Source organism: Manis javanica, chromosome 8 (assembly GCF_040802235.1).
Source record: "Manis javanica isolate MJ-LG chromosome 8, MJ_LKY, whole genome shotgun sequence".
In the NCBI taxonomy this organism is placed as follows: domain Eukaryota; kingdom Metazoa; phylum Chordata; class Mammalia; order Pholidota; family Manidae; genus Manis; species Manis javanica.
Window position 1 is genome coordinate 31452721 of NC_133163.1, and position 24001 is coordinate 31476721.

At 43.5% G+C, this 24001-nt stretch overlaps 1 protein-coding gene across 3 annotated transcripts in view; it reads right to left on the reverse strand.

The window, feature by feature from the left end:
* The window catches only part of SUSD6 (sushi domain containing 6), a 117650-nt gene extending 94398 nt beyond the window's left edge, over positions 1-23252 (reverse strand). The window contains exon 1 of one of the 3 annotated variants that reach the window (XM_017654815.3): positions 23104-23252. The gene's annotated coding sequence lies outside the window, so the exon portion shown is untranslated. The remainder of the gene's footprint in view (positions 1-23103) is intronic. The other 2 variants (XM_017654818.3, XM_037000741.2) reach the window with 2 other exon arrangements.
* Between the last annotated feature and the right edge of the window lie 749 nt (positions 23253-24001).

Sequence of the window (24001 nt, forward strand, 5' to 3'; positions counted from 1 at the left end):
TGTATAGCTGCGTTATTCGTTGGTGATCTCACTGCAGCCTTAGGAGATAAGTCCTCCGTTTCTGTTTTTACAGGGTTTGTGGCCCCAAGATGGTGATGATTGTGACTTTGTATCTTCATGCCCTAGGGCCTTCATACAGTGCTTATCTCAGAGGTGCTCAATACACGATGAAGCCCTATTTGAGAATCAGAGTCTGCACTTGGACCAGCCTCAGGGGTCTAGCAGTCTCCTCCTCCTAGACGCCCTTTGGACAATGATACTCCCTCCGAGGGCCTCTCATCCAGCATAGCTCTGGCAGGTTCTCTAGAATAGTGCTGTGAATTAACAGGACATGTCCTTGAAGTAGCTCAAACAAGGCAGAACGCCTCTCCCTGCCCCACTCCTTATGCACACACACCCATCCCCAAGAAAATCCTCCTGTTTTTTTTCTACCTTTTCCCTTAATCTGCCCTTGATCTGCCTTCTTTCTTTCTTTGCCTTACCAAACCCCAAATCACTGGAAAAGATGGACACCCCTCCCTTCCTGCCCATTTCCCTCTTCTATGGGGCTTAGCTTCCCAGACCACTAAGGGGCTGAAAAGTTAAGAGTGGGTCTCCCTGGGGCTGCAACAGAGCTCAGCAACCCTGTATAGGCTGCAGAACACCCCAGGCAGACATAAAGCCCAGGAAGGGGAAAAGGAAGCAAGGGAAAGGGTGGGGAAAGAATTAGAGATCACAAATAGGAGAAGAAAAGCAGATTGAGGAGACCATCTGCAGCTTGGTGTAATGGATACAGGTTAGGCTGGGCATCGGCATACTGGGCTTTGTCCTGCAGTCTGGCCAAGAACCAGCTCAGTGACCTCATGCAAGACTCATCATGTCTCACACCGCAAAATGACCTCTGAGACCCTATGCAGATCTGTTACTCACTATCTAAAGATCCTCCTATGGACCCCACAGTGTCCACAGAATGAAATCAAACTCACAATAAGGGACTGAATCTAATGCTTTCCTCAGTCTAGCCATCTTCTCCATCCCTCCACACACCCCACACACAAGCCTCCCCATGCCACCTGTGTGCCTCTAATGTGCTACCTATTTTCACATCTCAGAGCCTGTGCCCACACACCTTTCCCTCTGACTGGAGAGTCCTCTCCACATACTCTGGGCAACGCTTCCAGAGCCTCTTCCACCTTTCTGTGGAATTCTGGATAATCCTCAATTTAACATGTATTTCCTTCATCTTAGATTGCCCAGATCAGGGGTGAGTCTCTTTTCTGCTTTTGTAAATACTGGCTTCCCAGCCTCTCCTCTCCCACCATTTCCTCTCAGGCCTGAAGTTCCTCTGGTCTTCTCTGTAGAACTGAGCAAATACTTGTAACATTCTGTGCTGGGCCTTGCTGATCTCACCTGAAAAATGGGGGGGGGGGGAGTATGTCCTGGCCTAGATTAAATATAGATTAAATATTTTTATGCCATTGCAGAGATAATTTTCAAGATGAGAGTTAAAACTAATTTAGACTTAGAGACCCTCAAGCAGGAGGAAACATTTTTTTAAGTTAAAATGTTTAAAATTTTTTATTATTTTTTACGTTTAATAGTTTTATTGAGATATAACTAATATACTGTACAGTTTAGTTTAAATGTATAAATGTATATTTATAGTATACAATTCAGTGCCTTTAGTGTATTTACAGTGCTGTACAACCATTACCACAGTCAATTTAGAACATTTTCATAATCTCAAAAAGAAACTCTATCCCCATTAGCAGTCACTCCCCACTTCCTCCCACCTCACCCTACTCTAGGCAACCAATAATCTACCTTCTGTCTCCACAGATTTGCCTATTCTGGATATTTCATGTAAATGGAATCACATAATATGTGGTCTTCATAATTGATCTTTTGTATTTTATATGTAACATGCATTTTAAGGCCACAGCCAATATTTTATTTCCAGTTATGTATTTGGGCCATGCTTTGTTCTAAATGGACTCCAGGGGGCTCTTCCAGCTAGTATTCCTGGTTCCTTCCAAATTTCCAGTGCAAATCTTGATACTCCAAGTCTAGGCACTAGAAAATGGCTTGGGGATTAGACCCTGGTTGGTGGTTAGTAGAGAAGTTAGTCATCCCAGTCTGTCTGGGCCTAAGGGGCTTCCTGAGTCTTGGGACTGCTGGTGCTAAAAGTAGGACAGTCCTGGACAAGCTGGGATGGGATCACTCACTTGGTAAGAGTCAGAGGGCAGTTTATTCCTCCTCCCTCTCCCAGGAATCTAACTAGGAGCTTGTGCCTTTACCACTTACAAGGCAGGAAAAGAAGCTTAGCTCCCTGAAAGCAAAGGAAAGAAAAGGTTCAGAATTAGTAATTGATATCTCTGTTGCTATCGTTATTATGTATAACAACAGGAATGACAGCTACAACTTATTGAACACCTACTGTATGCCAGATATTTGGTAGGGACTTTATATTTGTTATGACTAATTTTGACAACAGTTCTCCAAGTTAGGTATAATTAATACCACTTTACATGTAAGGAAACAGTCTCAGACAGATTTTTGTGATATCAAAAGCCATATAGCATGTATGCTGAAAAGCCAGAATTCATTCTAGTTTATTCCAAGAGTCACACTTTTTCAAATAAATCATACAGCCCCCAATAAGAGCAACAAATAATAACACAAATTGTCCTTACATACCTCTTGATCTTCTTAAAAGTGTTTTCTTGCAAAGCAGCTCATTTTATTTGTACAACATCCCCATAAAATTAGGTGTAATTATCCTCCAGTTTTGCTCATAAGGAAGTTGAGGCACCGAGCAGATTGGCTTGTCTGACCTCAGAAAGGAGTTTCTTGTTTCAATTCAAGATTCCTTGGGCAGCCTTCAAAGACCCATGAAAGTAAACAAGTAAACCCGCTTGACCCCAGGGGAAGTGGAGTATTCAAGCCACCTGTCAGCACAGAAAGTCAGAGTCCATGGTGGGTGGGCCAGAGCTGGGCCAGCAGAGCTGACGGGCGGTTTCCACTCCTGGGAAGATCCTGAGCCCAGGTGGTTGTCTGAATGTGTGAATACATGGGCCCGCACCATCACTCCTCCTCAGACATGTCAGGAACCATGCCTGGTGGCCCAGACCGGCTGGCCACTGGTCAAAGGGGGCTTTGCATAGGTCAGAGGTCAGAGTTCAGAGCAGTGCTGCTCAGAACAGCAACAATAATTCCCTGGGACTCAACCCCGAGCCCAGCCCTGGAAAATGTACACCTGCAGTTATGTGAGCAGGTGTGTGCAAGAGGGTGACCCGGCCTCTCCTGCTTTTCTAAAGCACTGACAAGTTTTCGACAACATCTTTCTCTCTGACACAGACCAGGAAAGCTGGGTGAGAGTGCTGGCCCCACTGTACACTCAAGGAAAAGCCAAGGTAGCTAAAAGCATCTACTTGCTTTGTCTTCAGGTGGTAACTGCCCAGATGCCTCTCCACAGGTGCCTCCCAGCCTGATCACCTGCTTCTCCTCCCTGCCCTTTGCCCACAGGCTGGGCGGTGACTCGGAGAGCGGGCAGGGAAGGAGGAAGGCACTGAGGGCAGCTAAAGGCCTGAAGCTCTCCCAGACACAGCTGGCTCACAACCCCACCCACGGCTCTGGCCAGTTGACACCACATTTCCTTGGGGACTTTGTTCCTCAAGGCTGCCCTGGTGGTTCATTTTCATGTGACTTAACAGTGGCAAGGCAGGGCTGTGTGATTGGCTTTGCATGCTCTGCGAGGCAGGTGGCCGGAGGAACGGCGGCACCTCTCTCAGACTGTCTCGGGAGGCAGAGGCAGGGCTGTGAAGTTCTGGCAGCCACTGCCAATCTTACTAAAGAGTCTGCCAGGCACTGTGCTCAGTGGTGTAACATACGTGAGCTCATTTAATCCTGCAGCAAACCTATAAAATAGGTATTAATACTATCAACTCCACTTTACAAATGAGCAAAGTGAGGTACAGAAAGGTTAAAGATAAGAGCAAGGTCACAGTTACTAAGTGGCAGAGCCAGGCTTGCCTATCCCTTAAGAAATACAACTACAATTTTCACTGCAAAAGACAAATGTGATTTTTAAAGGAGGATCAGAGCCAGTTACCTGTAGTGCTAGAGCCTGCTCATACTATGTCTCAAGAATCAACTATAAAATTTCTAAGATTTTTGTGAGCTGGTTGCTAACCACAGTCATTATTAAAAAACTAAATCATATATATGTAAAATCAAATAAATTGTATTTTTAAAGTAATAAATACTCAAAATTTATCACTTTCCAATTATTTCACCACATTATACCTTTAGGCTTTCAAGATTAGTTACATCTATCATATGTGTATGGTGGAAATACTACGTAATATTATGCTAGTTAGCATCTCTTCCCAATTCCATGTTCAACGACATCTCATGGACAGCTTGAAATCAGAAATGGTGGAAGTATTTACACCATGGAAATTAGCAAAGACTACAAATTGCCCCCGACTCCTGGAGGAAGTTGTGAAACATTTGCCAGGATGTGTGTCTGCAGAAGCTTCCTTGTAGGGATAGTGAACCCAGCACAAGTGATCCAGTGCTAGATAAACTCACCAGTGAAGCCAGTAGGGTGAGCCACCTGGGGTGCCCCAAGGAGACAGCCAGACCCCAGAGATTCTCCAATTAGGTGGGTGAAATACAACTGCAATTTTCACTGGGTGGGTGAAAAATATCTGATGCCCAAAAAAGTGTTTCAGTTCCATTTGCCTGCACTGAAGTGCACTACTAAGATTTCTTTTTTTAAAATTATCCCTGGTCCAGTTGTAGAAGGGGCAGGACCTCAGAGGAAGCCTGCATGGAAGAAGGGACAGCCAGTCCCAGTCCCTTGTGAATGCCTGACCCCTAGTGGTGAGATTGAAAATGCTGGTCCCTGCCCTCTGGCTTTATGGCAAAGTTTTCAAATCTCTCCCTCCACAGAGCACAGCCAGAATGTTCCCCATCACTGGACAAAAGGGAAAGTCTTTGTGGGACAGACAAATGGACCATAGAAAGAACCACCTGCTTCAAACCAGAGGGTCTCAATTATTTCCTCAGAACTTATGCCTTCTTTGGTTAGCAAATATAACATTGCCTTACTACCATGAACCAAAAATCACAGATAACATAATCTACTTACACACATAATTGCAAAAACTAAATAAATACACACATACACGTTCACCAAAGGGCATCAACAAGAATGTCCACAGCACCATTATTCACAATAGGCAAAAACAGGAAATAACCTGAAAGTCCACCTACAGAAAAATACATTATGGTATGTCCATACGATGGAGAACTATGCAGCCCCGAGAATGAACACAAGTCAATTCACACAACAACACGAATGAATCTCACATATGATTTTGAATGAAATGAGCCAGATACAAAAATAGTATATACTGTATGATTCCATTATATAAAGTTCAAAGACAGGCAAAATTAATGTCAAGTGTTAGAAGTCAAGATGTAGTTACCTTCAGGGGGAATTGCGACAGGGAATAAGTATGAGGAGACTTCCAGGGAGCCAAGAATGTTCTGTTTTTGACCTGAGTGCTGGCTGCACAGGTGTGTTCACTTTGCAAAAGTTCATAGAGATGTATACATATGATGGTTTACTTTTTTGAAGAATGTAGTTATCATTAAAAAGTTTACTAAAAAACAATCATCAATCAAATGCTTGCACCTAGCATGACTTTGGCAAATAGGAATGCAGATGGATGCAGGAGCTTGGTTTTAGGGACTCAGATGCCTTGAGCAACATTGCTGTCTGTTCTGTCATTTTTTTTGAAATGGTGAGCTCTTGGTAAAGTGCTGAAAAGTAAAGCATACTCTTCTTGCAATTTACATGATAATTGTATTTCTGATCAGTATAAACAGGGTTTTTTTTCCTACATAAACATCCTATGGGGCACACACTGAGTTCCAGAATCTGTGGAAAATAGGGCAGTTCCTTGCTACGCGAGGCTGTCCTGTCCATTCCAGACCAACTAGAATCCCTCTGACCCAAACCCCTCATCTGTGAAGTGGAGATAATAGCAGTATCTACCTTGGAAGGCTGTTGTAAGGATTAAATAAGTCCATTTCAATAAAGTGCTCAGAACAGAGTCCAGCACACAGTAAGCACAAAATAAGGGCTTGATATTATTTTTATCACCCTGACCTCTCCACCTATTAAATGCCAACCATGCTGTCAATCATTATAACAACCGAAAATACCCCCACAGGTGTCCAAACAACCCTAGGGGGTGACACTGCTCATTACAAACCATGGCTTCAAACCTACTGGATGACCATAGCTTAGAAAAAGCAGCATTATTCACTCACTCGTGCATTCATTCATTCATTCATTCATTCACTGAGTATATGCTTAGGACAGCTTTGTTCCAGGTCCCGCCCTTCAAGTTGTCAGCAGGCTGAAAGGAGAGACAAAGATGTCTACAAATAATGAAAATACAACATGATAAGTCTTTACATAGCCCAGCAGCAAATTGTCTATCTTAGGCCCTAGCCTCCTGTGAAGGAGTTTGGTATACCTTGTGGCTGGTTTTAATTTTCTTACTTAGTTGCCAGTATTTGAAAATCAGAAGACATGTAAAAAAAAAAACAAAACACTTCCTGCTTGTCTTTAAAACTTCAGAGCTTTGTAAGCACTGGGCCTGCATTTGTTCACATGGTCAGGAGCCCTGCATTTGCCACAGCCCCCACCTGACCTTCACTTACTTTCCCTCCCTTGACGACTCTGGAGCTTGGGGCCGTTGTCTCGATACATCTGCTGGTAGCTATAAGGACCCTAAGGTAAACTGAAAGCTTCCAGGAGGGACAGATGAGTAAGCATTCAAGGAGGCAGTTAACTTGGGAAAGAGCACTGCAGAGGCAAGAGTGGTCAAGGCTGTGCTCTGAGAATAGGGCCTGAGGTTATTTATGAGTACCTCGTGGTACATGGAGGCAGGTCACAGAGTCCTTGAGTCCCCTGCAGTAGAAAGAGACCTGGGACCAGCTGGTAGCCAGGCCAGAGCTTTGAAGGTCCCCAGGGCTGAGACCAGCCTGCTGTTTTCTCTGCATACTTGCTCGGCAGAGGTACAAGTTCAACACCAGAGTGAATGCCAGGGCTAAGGTGCTGTCAGACACTGCTCTACAGTGTCCTTGATATGGGCCTTCCTGTCTCATGCCTGGGGGAGCCTTGGGAGATGAGCAAGAAGCATGAGGAAAGTGGCAGGAACTGTGTGGTCCTTGGGATCCATGCAGGGCTGGCCTGATGTGTGACTGAAGGGGCAGGGCAGGACTCCCCACCACATTTCCGAAATACACAATTAAGAGAGTCACATCCCCTAGCTCAGCAGTTCTCAAACTTTTCTGTGGACACAGATCATCTAGGGATCTTGTTAAAATGCAGGCTCTGATTTAGTGAGTCTCAGGTAGAGCCTGAGGATCTGCATTTCCAACAAAGCACCAGGGATCCTGCTCTGCTAGTCTAAAACCTCCCTTAGAGAGTCTAGTTCAGGATTTCTCACCTGCAGCACTCCTGGTGTCTTGGTGCAGGTAATTCCTTGCTGTGGGGCTGTCCTGGGCCTTGTAGGATGTTGACAGCATCCCTGACCTCTCCACACTGGATGCCAGCAGCAGCCCCCTAGTTGTGACAACAAAAAGTGCCTCCAGATATTTCCACATGTGGCCCAGGGGAAGGTACAAAATTGCCCTTGGATGAGAGCCACTGCTCTCGAGTCCAGAGGAGCTCTTAAAATATAAAACAGTTTATATGTTTACAGTCTTTGCTGGAATCTAGAGAGCCTTCAGGGCCCTGAGGCAGAGCAGACCACATAATTTGTGAAGCCCAGTACAAAATCAAAGTGCAGGAGTCCTTGATCAAGGAGTAGGGGGAAAAGTGCTGTTAAAGGTATTGGAATATAAAGCTCTTGTCTTTAGAAATATTTTATTACCTATAAAATACAAAAGGGATAATAGTGATGCCTAAGTAACAACATAAACTCCCAAGTTACAAAAAATGACTTCTGCTCTCATATTTTATATAATGCAGTAAGTAATAATACTTTATTAATGTTAGACCTTACCTGATTCTAAGAATTTTCTGGCTTGCTTTTCTGCAACTTCATTTATTAAGTCATTAAAATTTGTAATTTTAGCAACTTTATTTTCAATCAGTATAATTGAGAGTAATGTTAGTTGCTCTTGGCAAATGCAAGATTGCAAGTAATTTTCAACAATTTTTAATTTTGAGAAGGGTTTTCTGCAGAGGCAACTGTTACTTGAACTGTTAAGAGTGTTTTATGGGCTGTGACAATTTTGGAATACACTTTTGATAAATTATTTCAAAACATAAATTTTAGTGCATTTGGAGCTGATGATTCCTATGGAACATTGTTTCTAAGCAGATTAATTCTTCATACAAATCAGTTTCATACAAGTCTGAATTTTATTTTAAATGTAAGTTTACACAATGGCCTCTTAATGTTTCCTCCCAACTTTTCCTATAACTGTGAAGGTCATACAAGAAACTGAAAGTGGCTTCGTCTTTTATATATAATTTAAAACATTTATTTATGCATTCTACCTTCAATTACAAGAAAAATTAATTTTGAAATTGTCTTGCTTGTTAATACTTGATTTATCTGAAGCTTCATATGTATGAAGCATTCTTTTCCATGTAAATGTGATGACCTTTAAGTCTAATTTCTCTTTCTAAGCCTGTGAATGTTTACTTTGCAATTTTGTAGCAGTTTTCAAAACTGAAGGTTCTAAACTCCCTGAAGAATTCTAATAATTCCCTGATAGGCTCCAGTGCAGTACCTATATGTATGTTGGTATTTTTGTAATAATTTACTGACAAAGTTTACTGCCTTGAAAACCAGCAATTTCTATCCAGGAGGTCAGATCTGAGAATTATTGTTTGTACAGAGACTGCAAGAATGGATTCCAGGGCCCAAACTGGTCATTCACCAAGGGTCCTGCACTGCCTTCTTTTGTCTTCTACAGTTTCTGCTGCTGTTGCCTATTGCTGCCACCAATCTGGGCCAGGTCTGGCCTGGCACCTTGGGGCGCAGTGGTGCCCCAGACCGTCCTAGGCATGCACGGGCATGCAGGGCCACCAGGCCCATTGCTCTGTGTTCCTGCTGCCTGCCCTGCTGTGTGCTCTCACCGGGTGTCTTAAGTACATTCTACTGATGCATTAAATTTCACTTACAAAACACTTACTTGTCTATTTCAAAGATAAAATTATCAAGAATTTCCAAATAGAGACAGAAGAACATTAAATCAAGGCAGGGTCCTCCTGAGCACAGGACCTTGCACACCAAATAGGTGGCACTGCTCTAGGTAGTGATAGTGGGTAAGATGAAGCTTAGTGAAGCAGTTCCGCTGGGAACCCATGCGCCTCTGAGAGGCAGCAGGAGCGCATATGGAAAGGGCGCTAGAAAACTGAGGCAAATGTGGTATTGATTTTAGAATCAACACAGGGAACCCCTGCACAGCTCCTGTGGCAGGCTGCTCTGCCTCCCAGCAGGGACGAGTCCCTGGAGAAAGCATGTCCACAGGGACTGCTGGTCCCCACAGTTACTTAGGGAGTGAACCTCCAACTCCAGGGTGCTCTCCCTCACCTCCAGCTCCGTGCCCTTTCTCTATTTGCGGCTCTCAGACCCATTCCTGTTCCTGACTTCACTCCAACTTTTCCCTCCCCTGGTTTCTTGGTCCTGCCTTGCTTTGCAAATTTATCTGGGGGCGGCCCCAGATCTTCCTTGGTGGTAAGAAATACTCCCAGAGAAAGATTAATTTCAGGGGCATTAGAAAAATGAAACCTTCTCCCAAAGGCCTAGAGTAAGTGGAAAAACATGACAAAGGGAAAATGGCTTCAAAATGCAAATACCTTTTGAAGGCTTTGGTGAAATCCAAGCCTCCAGCTTCTCAGCAGCTTGCAGGGAATGGCACCACAGCCTGGGAAGTAACCGCCCAAGAACAAGCCAGAATCTTGGGCTGAGATGAACAATGACAACAGAGAATTTGCTCAGCTGATGGAACAACGAGGCCCCAGACACACACTGTCAGCAATGACTCTGGGGCCTTGGCTTCTAATAAATTACATGTGTGCCTCAAGGTCTCAGTAAAAGAGCATATTTACATTCACAACAACCCTGTGAGGCCGGAATCATACCCCGCTTTCAGCAATGGGAAATGTAAGCTCAGAAGAGTCAAGTAACTAGCTCAAAGTCCCCCAACTAGTAAGTATCAGCCTCAGGATTGAAACCCAGGTCTGCCTGACTCCAAACCCAATGACTTTTTCTGGGATAATATGTTTTTGCCCCAAAGCTGCCCTTAAGATCAGTGAAGTCAGCAAAATGTATCTCATCATGTCTTTTCAGCCTCCTAAATTCCCCTTTTTGCTTTCTTCCTCTTTGCCCTGACTCAGCTACTCGGTGCTTCAAACTGGTAGTGCTAGAATTTCAGTTGTCATAACGTGCCCGTGGACAGAGATGTTCTCCAGTTGGCATACCCCTTGCGTCCCTCAAATCTGCTATTTCAAAAGGTGGTAATATCGGTGCTGGCTCAGCAGCTGGAATTTGTGCACAAAAACAGTTTATGGGTATGGGACCTACATTATTATTTCTACTGTTTTTCTCAAAGCCTGGCTCCTTTGCAAATTTTGGGCATTAAACTGTTTCCATTTTCAAAATGGGGAGAGTGGCTGTAAAGCTGCAAGAGAGAGGAACATCCACAGAGTCCTTTGTGGGCTAGGTGTCAGGGGTGTTCACAGGAACACTCATTCTGTGCCCTTTCTTTCCATCTGAAAGGACTCACTGTGATTCTAGTCTCTTGGGCACTCCGCAGGTCTCCCCAGGGACTCCTGACAGCTGACCCTTCCTTGGCCTCTCCATCGGGGCATTGTCTACAGGTCTTTGTTCCACCGTTTTGTGAGCTATCCAAATCCCAGTCCACGCCTGCTGCCCGCCCAGCTCTCTGAATGTGGGCCATCCACAGGCAACATCTGCTCCAGAGGCTTCATCCAGTATTTGGAAGGTTTCCCTGCCGAGAGCTCCGGCCTGGCACCACTCCCAGCCTGTCAGCAAAGAGCTGAAGCATTTATGTGGCTTTTCCAGCAATGGCTTTGCATGGTCTAGAGAACAGCTTTGATCTCCATGGGGCTGGGGAGGGCTGGGGATGGAGGGAGAAGGCACAAAGCTGAGAGGGAAGGCAGGCTTGCTCACACTTGCTCAGGCTGCAGACCTTCCATTCAGCAGCTGAAGGCTTTGTACAGCCCTGAGGAGTCCACAGATGTGACTTACACACTTAAAATTCAACTTTGATACTAATCTTCAGACAGAAATAGCTGTCAGTGTCAGTTCTGGCAGTCTATTGTGGAATTTGGAGTTAAGAGAGGTGTCTATGAATGCATCTTTTTATCTTTTGAAGTTCACAGGTCTCTATGAATGTCACTTTTCCTCTAGTAATGAGGCTTTTAAACGTTATGTGATCATATTAACAGAGACACTCTTTCCACAGTATTTCTGTCTGGGTTCCCCAACCTCACAGATTATTCTAAAGTACTGCTCTATAATACACCTCGGGGGAGGACAAGGCTTCTGGACAAGTGATGACATAGATGCTTTTAGTAATTTGATAGAGGTCACAGAATTTTACAGAAAGAAAGAACCACATAATTAATAATCTACTGACTTTTAGTCCCCCAAAAACAATTTAACTAACTCAGGGGCCTAAGATCCCCATGGTGTCTCTGGCATCAGAATCCTACAGCAGTTCCCCTAGACCCCTCTGCCCAGCCCCGGCCCCCCACCCTTTCCCAATGGGTCCCTCTGTGGCCTCTCTAGAAGCACTGAGTGTTCACTTTGTGATCTCTCAGGCTTGCCCCCACCATGCACCTTCCTATAGCCTGCCTCAGGCTCGGCCCTCTGGCTCTAGCTGATGTCCAGTCCACCCCCAAAGGCCCAAAGCTACACCCCATGCTACCCCTCCCAGCCCTTAAGACTGGCTCTCAGGGCCTGCTGGGTTCAGGAATGGATTAGGTGAAAGCCCATCACCACTGACTGGTTATTTCCTATACATCCTCCAGGGGCCTAAGACCCTTCCTGTGCTCTTTTACGCATACCCTGAAGGTCTCATCCATCTCTACCTAAAACTGGCAACACTGGTTGGAAAACTGAGCACCAATAAGCCTCCTGCTTCTTTTCCATGGCAAGGTCTCAGGCTCTAATGGAAACCAAAGGGTTGCTAGCTAGCTCCTTCCTGTTGGGCATGTCCTTACCATTATCAGAACATCTCTACGAGGAAAAAAATTGGTGAGAATGTTTCATATCTTGATCTGAGCGATGGTTACATGACTGTATACATATGTCAAAATTCATCAAGCTGTACACTAAGACTTGCACATTTTATTGTACATACTTCAATATAAAGGATAAAAAAATTAAAGGGAAACTTAAAAATAGAGCATCTCTATGAATACCACATCTCTTTCTGTGTGCTCTTAAAGACTTTTATAACACTTATAAGTCTTCAGGCATTTTACTAGGCCATTGCTTCAGTTAGTATTAACTTCACAGATATCTAACTACTGTGGCTTAAACACACACACAAGATCGCTGCCATAGCTCCAGCCATCACATCAATATTCAGGCAGTAAAAAAGGAAGGTCAGAAGAAAAGGGGGTACTTTCCTGGAAGCCCCACTCAACCACTTCTAATTACATCTTTCTGGCTACTCCTATTTTCAAGGAAGCCTGGGAAGTGGAATGGTTTAGTTAGGCATATTTCTAGTCCCAGTAAAATCAATCCGTATTTTATATTAAGCAACATGGTAATAACGGATATTGGGTAAGCGATTAGGAATCTCTGTCCTACTAGTTTTTAAACCTTGTCTTTCCTGACACTCCTGGGCTAGATGTGACTTAGAAATCAGAATTCCTTGGATTTTATAAAGTTGATATGGAACATAAACTGCATATTATGTAACACCCTCACTGGGGTCTGGTACATCACTATATAGCCGGCACATTCACTTTTCTGTAGTGAAACATTTGAGCCATAAAGTTAAGTGTGCAAAATAAAACTATAAATTATCTCTCATTAATTCAGGCTAGATTTCATTACCTAACCAGTTTTTATGCCAAACTTAAGGGGAAAACTCAGTTTTTAGAACTTTTGGGATTTCACAGTCATGAATAAGGAGTTATGACCCTGTACCCTTATTTTACTTAGGAAGAAAGCAGGGCTCTTCTTCCTTGGAGAGTTAAGTAATTCATTCAAGGTCACACCAGCTTTAAGTAGTGGAACCAAAATTGAAATATGGGTTGTCCAACTACCAAGTGAGCGCATGGGGAAAGAGGTCAGGAGGAATTCAACATTCCATGACCATGCCCAGAGTCACATTGAAACAACACAGGAGTGCCTGCTTAGATAAAGTCTGCTTCAGGGAAGTTATATTTAAAGCAAAGTTTTATAAATACATTTTAAATGCACTATAGATAAGCTTAATTTTTAAAGAAACTATATGCCACATATTCTAAACAGTTCAAATGAGTACTAATTTATTTCTTTTATAGTTCAAAGATCAACTCTTTTTCATGATTTATATAAAATAATACATTTTTATATTACACGTACATAGTACAAAATTCAAAATGTACCAGAGTGAGAAGTAAAACAATTCTCCCACTAATTCTTCCCAAAGACCATTGCAGTGGCTTTTTTATGTCTCTTTCCAGAGATGGCACCTAACCAGAAATTACCAAATATTAGCAGTGGTTGCTCTACATAATGAGATTAAAGGTGATTTATTTTCCCTCTTTGCTATACTTTTATACTGTTGTGATTTTGTGCCAGTTATTTAACCCCACAGAGCCTCAGTTTCATCTTTAGTAAAATGAAGATATAATATTATCTGTATAGCACATGTATATAGTGTGCTTGTCCCAGACCCAGCCCAGAACAGATACTCAGTCCCTCCCACTTCAGGTTTTGGGTCAGGCTCAAACATAGCCAGCGTAGCCGCCAAGTGTACCTATGTGTGCTGGCTACTGACTGAAATGTTTCCCTGGGCATCTCGTCTTTTTGTAGTGGTGAAGTTAGTAGGTGAGACATCAGGATAAGTGGGCCTCAAAACCTTTCCAGAGTTTGTGTCCACCTCTTCCTGTCCTCATCCTCCTTCTTCTCTAGGCAAAGTACTCTTTGGCCCACATCTCTGCTTCAAGACTGGAGGCCCAGCAGCCTTCCAGGCAGATCCAGGGTCTTGCCTTTGCAGAGTTAAGGTATCAAAAATTGTGTCAGCACTCTCCTATAGTTAATAGGGACAAGATTGGCTATATAATTTGCAGGGCCCAGTGTAAAATGAAAATATAGGGCCTCTTGTTAAAAATATATTAACAAGATGAAAACAGCAGAGCATTCAACTAAGTGCAGGGTTATATATTAAATGTAGCGTACCCTGAGACTGCACAGGTCTTAGAGGACCAAGATGTGCTTTGTTCCCCCAGGAAGGCCCTCTGTGGGCTGCCCCCCATTTCCCTGCCACCTTGGTAAGATGTTCACCAGCATTGCTTCCTCTCCATTCCACAGCTAAGGGGGTTTGCAGGAAGAAGCAGGCCTTGGAAGAGATACTCAGGGCTCAGGTGTCTACCTACCCAGCCAGCCAGCCACATGCAGGGTTAGCTCCTTCAGTGATCTCTTTGCTGTTCTGAAGGTCTCAAACTGATGTTTGCCCAGCACGGAGTATCTGAATGTGAGTGTCTAGGTAGGGCATACTTGTTTTCATGCAGCCAGGATCCCTCCGCTTCGAAATTGCAAGGACCTTCTGCAGAGGATACAATTATCTGGCTCTCTGAACATTTTAAAAACTGAGAGTCTTACATGAGTCAGCCCACCTTATTTTCAGTCAGATCTTCTCCATGAAACATGGGGAGGGTATCCTTCAGCAACTGGTTTCCCTCTCCAGGGATAACCACTGTTAGTTTTTGAGCATCTTCACAGAGACACGGCTTTGATGCTGATCTGGATTTTAATCCTGATGCCACTAGTCAGCTGGGGTTAGAGGAGTTTTCTGGTGTAAACCACAGTTCACTTCTAGGCAGTCCGTTGATATGCATTAAGCATTTTTAAAATGCCCATATACCTACTTAAATTGGTGTATACTTAACAAGAAATCCTTTGCAGCTATTAAGATGCATAGGGAAGCTCTTTATGTGAAGATGGAAAATATCTCTGAGATATATATACTAGGTGAAAGGGTAAAATGTACTGGTAGTATAACAATTTTTGCTTTTTAAAAAATTGTGGAATTTGCGAGTATTTTGTTACATATATAATTGTCAAATCACTCTCTTGTACACCTGAAACTAATATAATATTGTACATCAACTATACTTCAATTTTTAAAAAGTTAAAATGTGATTATGCATACACATATCTGCTGTTTATATGGGTTATCTCTGGAAGCATCAACACAAACCCAGTTTCAGTGCCAGAGCAGGAAATTGGGAAACAGGAGTCACAGAAAGACTTTCTTATTGTAATTTTTTTGTACTGTTTGAATTTTTTTTTCACCATTTCTCTATCTTCTTACCTAAAAATAAAGTTTCTTAAAAAAGTAAAAAACAAGAGCACATCCTTTTACCCAGTAATTCCATTTCTGTGACTCTATCCAAGTGAACCAATTGGAAGCGTAGACTAAATGACTCCCACAAGATGATCACCACTTGTGGATAGTGAAACATTAGAAATAAACAATCTCTAATATTAGGGGAGCATTTAAATAAACTATGGTAAAAATATATGATGGAATTCTATTCAGACAATAGATGTTTACATAAAACATCATGATGTCACTGTACAATGGTTATGACAAAATGTTGAACAAAGGATAGTGTTTATTTTACCAAACATTATATAACAGGTATGTGTAGGCACTGTTTTTAGTAATTATAAATATTAACTCATTTATACCTCAAACAATTCTATGTGATAGATACTGATATAACCTTCATTTTATAGATGAAGTAATAGGGCTAACAGGTGACATGCCTTGCTGAGGTTCAGACAGCTGATTAGGGACAGAACCAGGATTTAAACCCAGGCCAAGGGCTCCAGAGACCACCCTCTAACCACTCTGCTCCCCCACTTCTCTAGACATTTATACACATACATATGCACCAGCAAAAATGTGCATTTGCATGGAATGACTTAATCACGTATTTTAGAGCCTAGAAAAAGCACCAGAAGAAATTCTGCCAATATTATCAGTAAATTGCCTCTGGATAGTGGGATTAAAAGGGTTTCTTTTCTTTCTTCTTTATACTTTTTTCTACTTTAGGAATTGTCTTCACATATTCATTTCATTAGCAGAAAAAGAAAAAGAAATCTGATTCTATATAAGTCCTTCCTGTTGATCCTAGATTTTTCTGGAGGCAGCTCCCATGCCCCCCCAAATCATCTCTATCTGGAACAAATGTTTTTTATGACCCATGTTGTGGTGGGGTGGTCCTCTATGGAAACAATCTAATTTGTCTGTTGGCATTTCAAAGTGCAGTGCCTAGAGCATGCACAGATCTCCAGGTGGGTCTGACTTTCTCAGAAAGGAGAGGGTCCATCCCTTACTCACCCAAACCCCAATTTTATCAGAGCAACTCAAGATTACATTAAGTCTACCAGATCAACTGAAAGTAACTCCCACTTCTCTCATCCAAACCTAGTTTAGACAAGTCCACCACGGCCTGTTCTGAGCAGGTATTCTGAGCCCAAGTATGAGACTTTACACTTACTCCAATCAAGTTCTTGAACCTCAGTCTAGAATCACAGGTCGCTGAGAACCCATAAAGCCCAGTACTGCTTCTCAAAGGTGCCGGACCCTATTCTGCACTACGGCCTCTCCCAGGACCCTCCCCACCACCGCTTCTTTATGCACAGATAACACTTTCTCGGAGATAACCTTCTCTGACCAGTCTAAAGTGGCCCTATTCTAGTATCCCACTTTATTTTTTATAGCACGCCTGTGAAATTATCTTTTTAATTTATTGCCTTCTTTCTTCCCCTCTCCTCACTAGGATTTAGCTCCATTAGAGCAAAGCTCCTCTGCCTTCCCTCGAACACTGGTGGCATGGGGAAGCAGTTCAATAAATATTGGTTGATTGAAGAAACGAATGAATGGAGTTTTGGATGAAGAGCTTTAGGTGGTTTTCCAGGCCCATCTAACCACTTGCCAGTTGTGTGGCCTTGGGCATTTTAACCCTCTAAATCCATTCCCTCATCTGTCAGTTCTTAACTGCCAACTGCAATAATTTCTACTTCTTAGGGTCACCAGGGGCAGTCAACAAAAAGTAACAAGTATGTAGCCAAGTGAAAAGTGCCTGGCTTATGAAGCTAGCTACAATTATTTCTATTATCTCTCTGCCCAGATTAGTGCCATCTTTGATCACTCTGCGCAAGCAAACTGTGGCTGAAGCCCATGAACAGCACAGCATTTGGGACAGCACTGCCAGCAGAGATGAGCCATATGGCTATAGACTGACCAGGAACATGCTCCCCCATCCCATCCACAAAGAGTATCCAGGATCTTGCCTTCAACTGCCCGTGTTGCCAGGATCTGTCAACCAAGTTGAGAAAAGGAAATGAAAGCAGCCTGATCTTGGCAATCCTTCTTTTCCTGATGAGGTTCACAGACAGTTGTTGGCTGACCTCACCCGGGACTGACGTCAAGTTCACTTTTTGCCCTGAGCTGGGCTGGGTCCCACTGCCTGGCAGTGGAACACCTACATGCCCTCACCTGATCCCCTGGGCTTCCCCGGACCCTGGCTTCCAGCTGGGTCAAAGCAGGAAGGTCAGGCTCAGAGCTGTCGGGTTCTTCTGGGGGGAGAAGCTGCAGAGCGCAGTGACGCAGGGGAGAAGAAAGATGGCTCCATGGGACTCAGGCTGTGCCCAGGACAGAGTCAGCAGCCACCTGTGAGTCTCCAAAACACCGGCCAGAGTGCCTGAGATTCACAGGACTTCAAGTCTGTTCTTTAAAGACAGTTCCTCCTACAAAACCTTGAGCAGAAGGCAAGTGCTCTTAGAAGAGGAAGCACTGAGAAGCTGTCATCGTGGGATGACTTCCTTGGTGAGAAGAAGACTCTTGCTCCCGCAGGCACCAGAGACCTCCCGGAGAGGGCCAGAAGGCTGGGCTAGGAGTTGGGGAGGTGAAGCCCAGGCAGAGCTTTGGAAGAGGGAGCTCCGGGTGAGGTAGCCACCTGGGGTACCCCACAAGTTGATGTGGAAAGAAGATAAGCCAGGCTGGAAGGAGGGAAGGGTTCTCTTCTCCCCATGTGCTTGACCTGGCTAACTCCCATTCACCCTTTATTTCTCGGCCTCAATGTCATTTTCTCAAGGAAGCCCTCCCATCTCCCAGACTAGGTTAGATCCCTGCATGATTCCCTTTCATAGCCCACACTTTTTATTCACAGCCCTTTACCCTTGTTGCAATGTGCAGCTGTCTAATCCCCCATCACATCCACAAATCCCTAAGGCTCTGTGAGCACAGCGACCAAGTCTGTCTCTCCACCTCCTAGCCCCCCACCTAGCCCTGTGCCTGCACACAGAGGGCACTCAAGAACAGGGAGTATCTGGTGAATGAATAAACGAATGGAAGAATGGACTAAAATTACTGGAAGGGGTTCTGCTGCCCCTTCCCCTTTCCTTGGCCAGTCTGGCCTCTCTTGTAAAACACAGAGGGCTTGGACATGGAGGGAGACTGATCTTCTATTTCCTGTGCCCCCGGGGAAGCCGGTGTTTTCCAAAGAACCCTGTTGTCATTGTTCCAGCTGCATAATGAATAACAGCCATTCTTCCCCAAAGATGAAGTCATTTCCCTAGAGTCAACATAAAACCCACAGGAAAGAAAACTAGCATTTATTGCATACCTACTATGTGCCGAGCAATTGGGTATCTTATTTGATTCTCACAACAGCTGTGAAAAGCAAACACATCTCCTATTTTTACGCAACCAAGGCTCAGAGACATTAAATAATTTGTCATATTCACAAAAAGAGACAGTTGAAATTTGGACAAATGTGTAGTGCCAAACCCTAGACCAAGCTTTGGAGGAAGAGGGTGTCACAGAGAGCCACGCTTAGTCCTGACTGCTGCTGAGAGGCCCATGGCTGCTTCCCTGCTTGTCCCTCAAAGACTGAAGGCATAGATGGAGAGAGCCTCCCAAAAGAGAAAAGAGGGAAGAGTATGAATAGAAATGGGACCCAGTGTAATGCCATTTACCCCTCAAATATTTATTAAGTATCTATGTCAGGCATGGGATTGGTGACTAAATGTCATAAAATACAGGTCCTCTCTTCATGGAGGTCACTCCATGAATAAGGAAATCTGAAATTACATTCAGCAAGACTGACATCATTAGATCATTTACTCTTTTTTCAATGTTTGAAGTTCTCTATAATAAAAAGTTTAAAAGCATGTACTGTAGCTCCATCCAAATTCAACACTCAGTGTGTGGTAAAACAGTGAGGTGCCCAACTCAGACAGAACAGCCAATCAGGGAAGGCTTCACTGAGGAGGTGACATCCGAGCCAAGTTTTGTTTGATGAGAAGTTAGTGAGGCAAAGTAACATAGAATAAGTATTGTCAGCACGTGGCACATGCAGAGACACAGACATTTGAACAGCATGGCCTGCTTAAAGAATTGCAGGTGCAAGGCAATTCCTATGGCCAAAATGAGGAAGACATTTTCTTCAAGCCCCCTTTTGAAATTCTCCCTCAGGTGCATTCGGCACTCCTCTGGGTCTTGGGGATTTGGTTTGGTGCTTTCCGGCCTGGTTTCCCACTTCAGAGTTAAGGGAATTAGCACCAACCAGGATCAGATGAGCAGCTGAGGGGCGCCACCTCGTGGTGAGAAAGTGAAGTGAGCTTTGAGTTCTGTTCTCAAAATTTACCTTCTGTGAACAAAATAATCCTTCTTCTAAAGAGCTTAGTATCAGGGAAACCCTCAGATACCCAAGACCAAAAGGCAAAATAAGTAGAAGGCAATGTCTCCAAATGGAGCAAAGAGACTGAAATTCAAGTCAGAGACACAATCTGCACATGCAAGAGATCAACCAAAAAAAGTATGCTTGGATTTGCTAATGCGTCACCCAAATTTAGTAACAATAATGACCTGATATTTATTGAGTGCTTTCTATGTACCAGATACATGGTACATTGTGCAATGTGCTGAACATATTTCATATCTTTTAATTCTCAGCAACAATCTTATAAAAGAGATATTACTATTTCCATTTTATCATGAACAAATGGTAGTTCAGAGAGGTTGATTAACTTTCTAAGAATCACAGCTAGGACATGGACAAGGCAGGATTTTACCTCAGGTTTGTAGACTCACAAGCTCGTGCTCTCAACCACTGGGTTAGACATCTGATAGAAACGGCCATTAGTTAGGCCCAAAGTGGAATTCATTATCTTTGCCAAAACTTGTTCTTCTTCCTCCTCCATTTCCCACCTCAGCAAATGGCATCACCCTCCCCCAACATCCAGTTGTCCAAGCCAGAAACCTGAGTTTTGACCCCATACCTAATCACTCACCAATTTTGTTGATTCTCTCTCATAAATATCTTTAACATTTTTCCATTTTCTGTCTTCCCGCCTGCTGCCTTAGACTACAGCCATCTCTTGCCTGATTAGATGCTCTCCCAGAAGTCCCTCATCTTTCTAGCACTTGTATGACTGATTTATAATCATCTCCCCCATTACAGACCTCCGATGATAGGCCTCCACCAGTATAAAACAAGGGCTTTGTACACCCAGGCACTGGATCCATATTTGAATGACTGAAGATAGCCAGGAATCACTTCCACTTCATCAATATTATGAGCTGAATTGTGTCCCCTCAAAACTTATTATGTTGCTGCCCTAACGCCTAGTACCTCCGAATATGACTGGATATAGGGCCTCTAAAGAGGAGGTTAAGTTAAAGTAGGGTCATTAGGGTGGGCCCTAATTCAGTACGACCAGTATCCTTATAAGAAGAGGAGATTGGAACACAGGAAACACAGAGGGACAACCACATGAGGACACACAGGGTGGCCTCCACAAGCCAGAGAGAGACCTCGGGGGAGAACCAAACCTGCTGACTCCATGACCTTGGGCCTCTAGCCTCCAGAATTGTGAGACAATAATTTCAGTTGTTTAAACCACCCAGCCGGTGGTGGTTGGTTACAGCAGGGCTTGCAAACTAATCAAGAAAGGAAATCAGACTTAGAGCAGTCGGAGCTGTCAAGCACTTACCTGACAATGTAATTAGTAATTCACTAAGTAATGTATTACTCAAGGTGGGCCTCCTGATCACTTTTTCACATTGGTTGCATCTTACATACATTGTTTCATACAAGTTACAACTCTTCTAACTGATTTAACTCTTTTATTATTTAACTTCTTGAATGTTTAGGTATTGTTACTTCAAGGGGCACATAGGGTAAGGACCCTCCCTGTCTTACCTTCTCTGTATTCCCAGACTTCTTAGCTAAACTTGGTACTTTTAACAATATGTTTTCAATGTGGTTTTTGTTGTTCTTCTGTGATTGATTGACATGTTTGGAGGGGTAAAAAGGAGCCTGATGGCAAGATTCCTGATCCCTAAGAGGAACATGCAAAAAGGGTGCCACCATCTCCAGTAATGGAATATGACTCATCTCTGAGTCTCTAAATAAAACATCAGGATTACTGGCCTAAGACATTATGGGGGTAATGGTACACAATGTTTGAAGTTAGGATTGTTCATTACACAAAAAAAGGAATATGAGAGAGAGTGAGAAAGAGAAAGTATGTGTGTGTGTGTTGCAGACAACAGGGGAAGAGGCCTAAGGGGTACAGGAGCTATAACTTCAGATTACCCCCTTTGAAAATGGAAGGGGTTGAAAGCACTAAGCAGGATTCTTATCAAAGGCAGATGACCCAGCAAGAGAGGCAGAGATTGCAAATAAGCCTGGCTCCTGAGCAACAGTCCACTCTTTCAAGCAGATCCATAAATGTTTCACAAACAAAATGCTCATGGTGTCCATGCTCTGGTGTATGGTCATACTCGGGAACCCTTTTCCAATATCATACAAGAAGGAGGGAGATAGAATAAGGTGTGGCCTTTCTAGAAGCAAGAGAAAACCCACTAGTTGTAACTGTAAGAATCCCGCTAGATTTCCTTGCTGATGGATTTCCACTTCTTGGCGCAGGTTGTCCTCTTCTGTACCACAGGACAGTTCTCAAACATGAGCATCACCTGCTTAAGACACTTAACTCTGAAGATTCATCAAACTGGCTTAATGGCTTGAAATATTTTGACAAGGCCAGTTTCATGGTACATATGGTGGGGAAAGTAGCACTTTATTAGACTCCCAGCCCTTTTGCTGATATATTCGGCAGGAGGGCCTGCTATATACTAGGCCCTAAGCAATTGGGAGTCAAAACAGACATGGACCTGTCCTCCCACAGCTTACAAGTCCCTGCCACCTACACACCAAACAGTAGCTAAGCTGGTGGCCTTTGGGTGACTACTTTCCTACAGGTGATCTTTTTTCCTTCCTTTTCTCCGTATTTACTAATTTCCTACTGTGATTAACATATATTACTTCAATAAAGTATGAAATAAAATACTTCATTTTTAATAAATTTTGCCTTTTACCTGCTAGTCTTTGTCCTAAATATCTTCTTAAGGTTTTAGTCTCAAGAACTGGGAAGGGTTACACTTTATAATATGCATTACTCTGGGTCTGAGAGACAGAAACTATACAGCAATTTAAGCACAGGAAGCTTAATATAAAGCGGCTGAGCTATGAAAGGAGAATAAATAGAAAGAGAACTCTCAAGGGTTCCCTAAGACTGAGGGAGAGGGCAATGGAGAGGGTAACCCCTCTCCTTAAGGCTGGGGTTCAGACCTCATTGGAGGTGTGATTGTAGTTTGTTGGGTGGCAGAAAAGTTTGTTTTGGGGCACAGCGCTCCCCAATCGCCAGACAAGCAGGAAACAGCCTACAAGGGTGGACTGAGGCCGATGAGAGGGGAGCTAGAGCCTCCAGGCTTAGGGCACGTGGTGTCTCCCTCAGGAAGGCAATGGAAGGTACTTACCAGGCCTGGGCCAGGACTGCAAGGTCACCAAGAGACTGCTCTGGGCACGCAGCTGGCACAGGGTGCCACAGGAGGTTCCCACACGCCTGCAGCGCTCATTATGCAGCAGGCCCAAGAAAAAGCCAAAATCACGGCACATGGGAACCCGGAAGAGAAGCAACATTCCTCCCGCACGCTCCTCTAGCTCCCTCTGCTGGCAAGCCTTAATATTGCGCTCACTATCAAGTAGAAAATGCATACAGTTAGGTCCATTATCCCAGAGCAGGTACTGAAAAGAATGAATTTGAAGGTGCAAAGCAATAAATTGATAACTGACACATGCCACATTATCAGTCATTAGAGCAGATATTGGCAATCTTTTTCTGTAAAGAGCCCAAAAGTAAATATTTTAAGCTTTGTGAGTCACACAGTGTCAAAACTATTCAATTCTTCCATTGTTGCACAAAAAGCAGTACAGATAATACGTAAACAAATAAACATAGTTGTGTTCCAATAAAACTTTATTTACAAAAAACATCCAGTGAGTGGATTTGGCTCACAGATCATGGTTTACCAACTCTTGATTTAGAACTTCAGAGTGAATATCTCCATTCAGCAAATAGGATTACATGGAGAAGGAAATGAACATAAGTGCACAGGGCTGAGGTGAGTGGTGGGGCAGAAAAAAGAAATAAGATGGAGATAATAATATCTGCATTTTATGGAGCTATTTTGGTCCAAATTAAGTGAGAGTCTTGAATTGAATGTTTATGTCCCCCATCCAATTCAAATATTGAAGGCCTAACCCCCAATGTGATGGTGTTTGGAGATGGGGCCTGTGGAAGGTGATTAGCTTATGAGGATGGAGCCCTCATCATGGCACAAGTGTCCTTATAAGAAAAGACAAGAGAGCTATCTC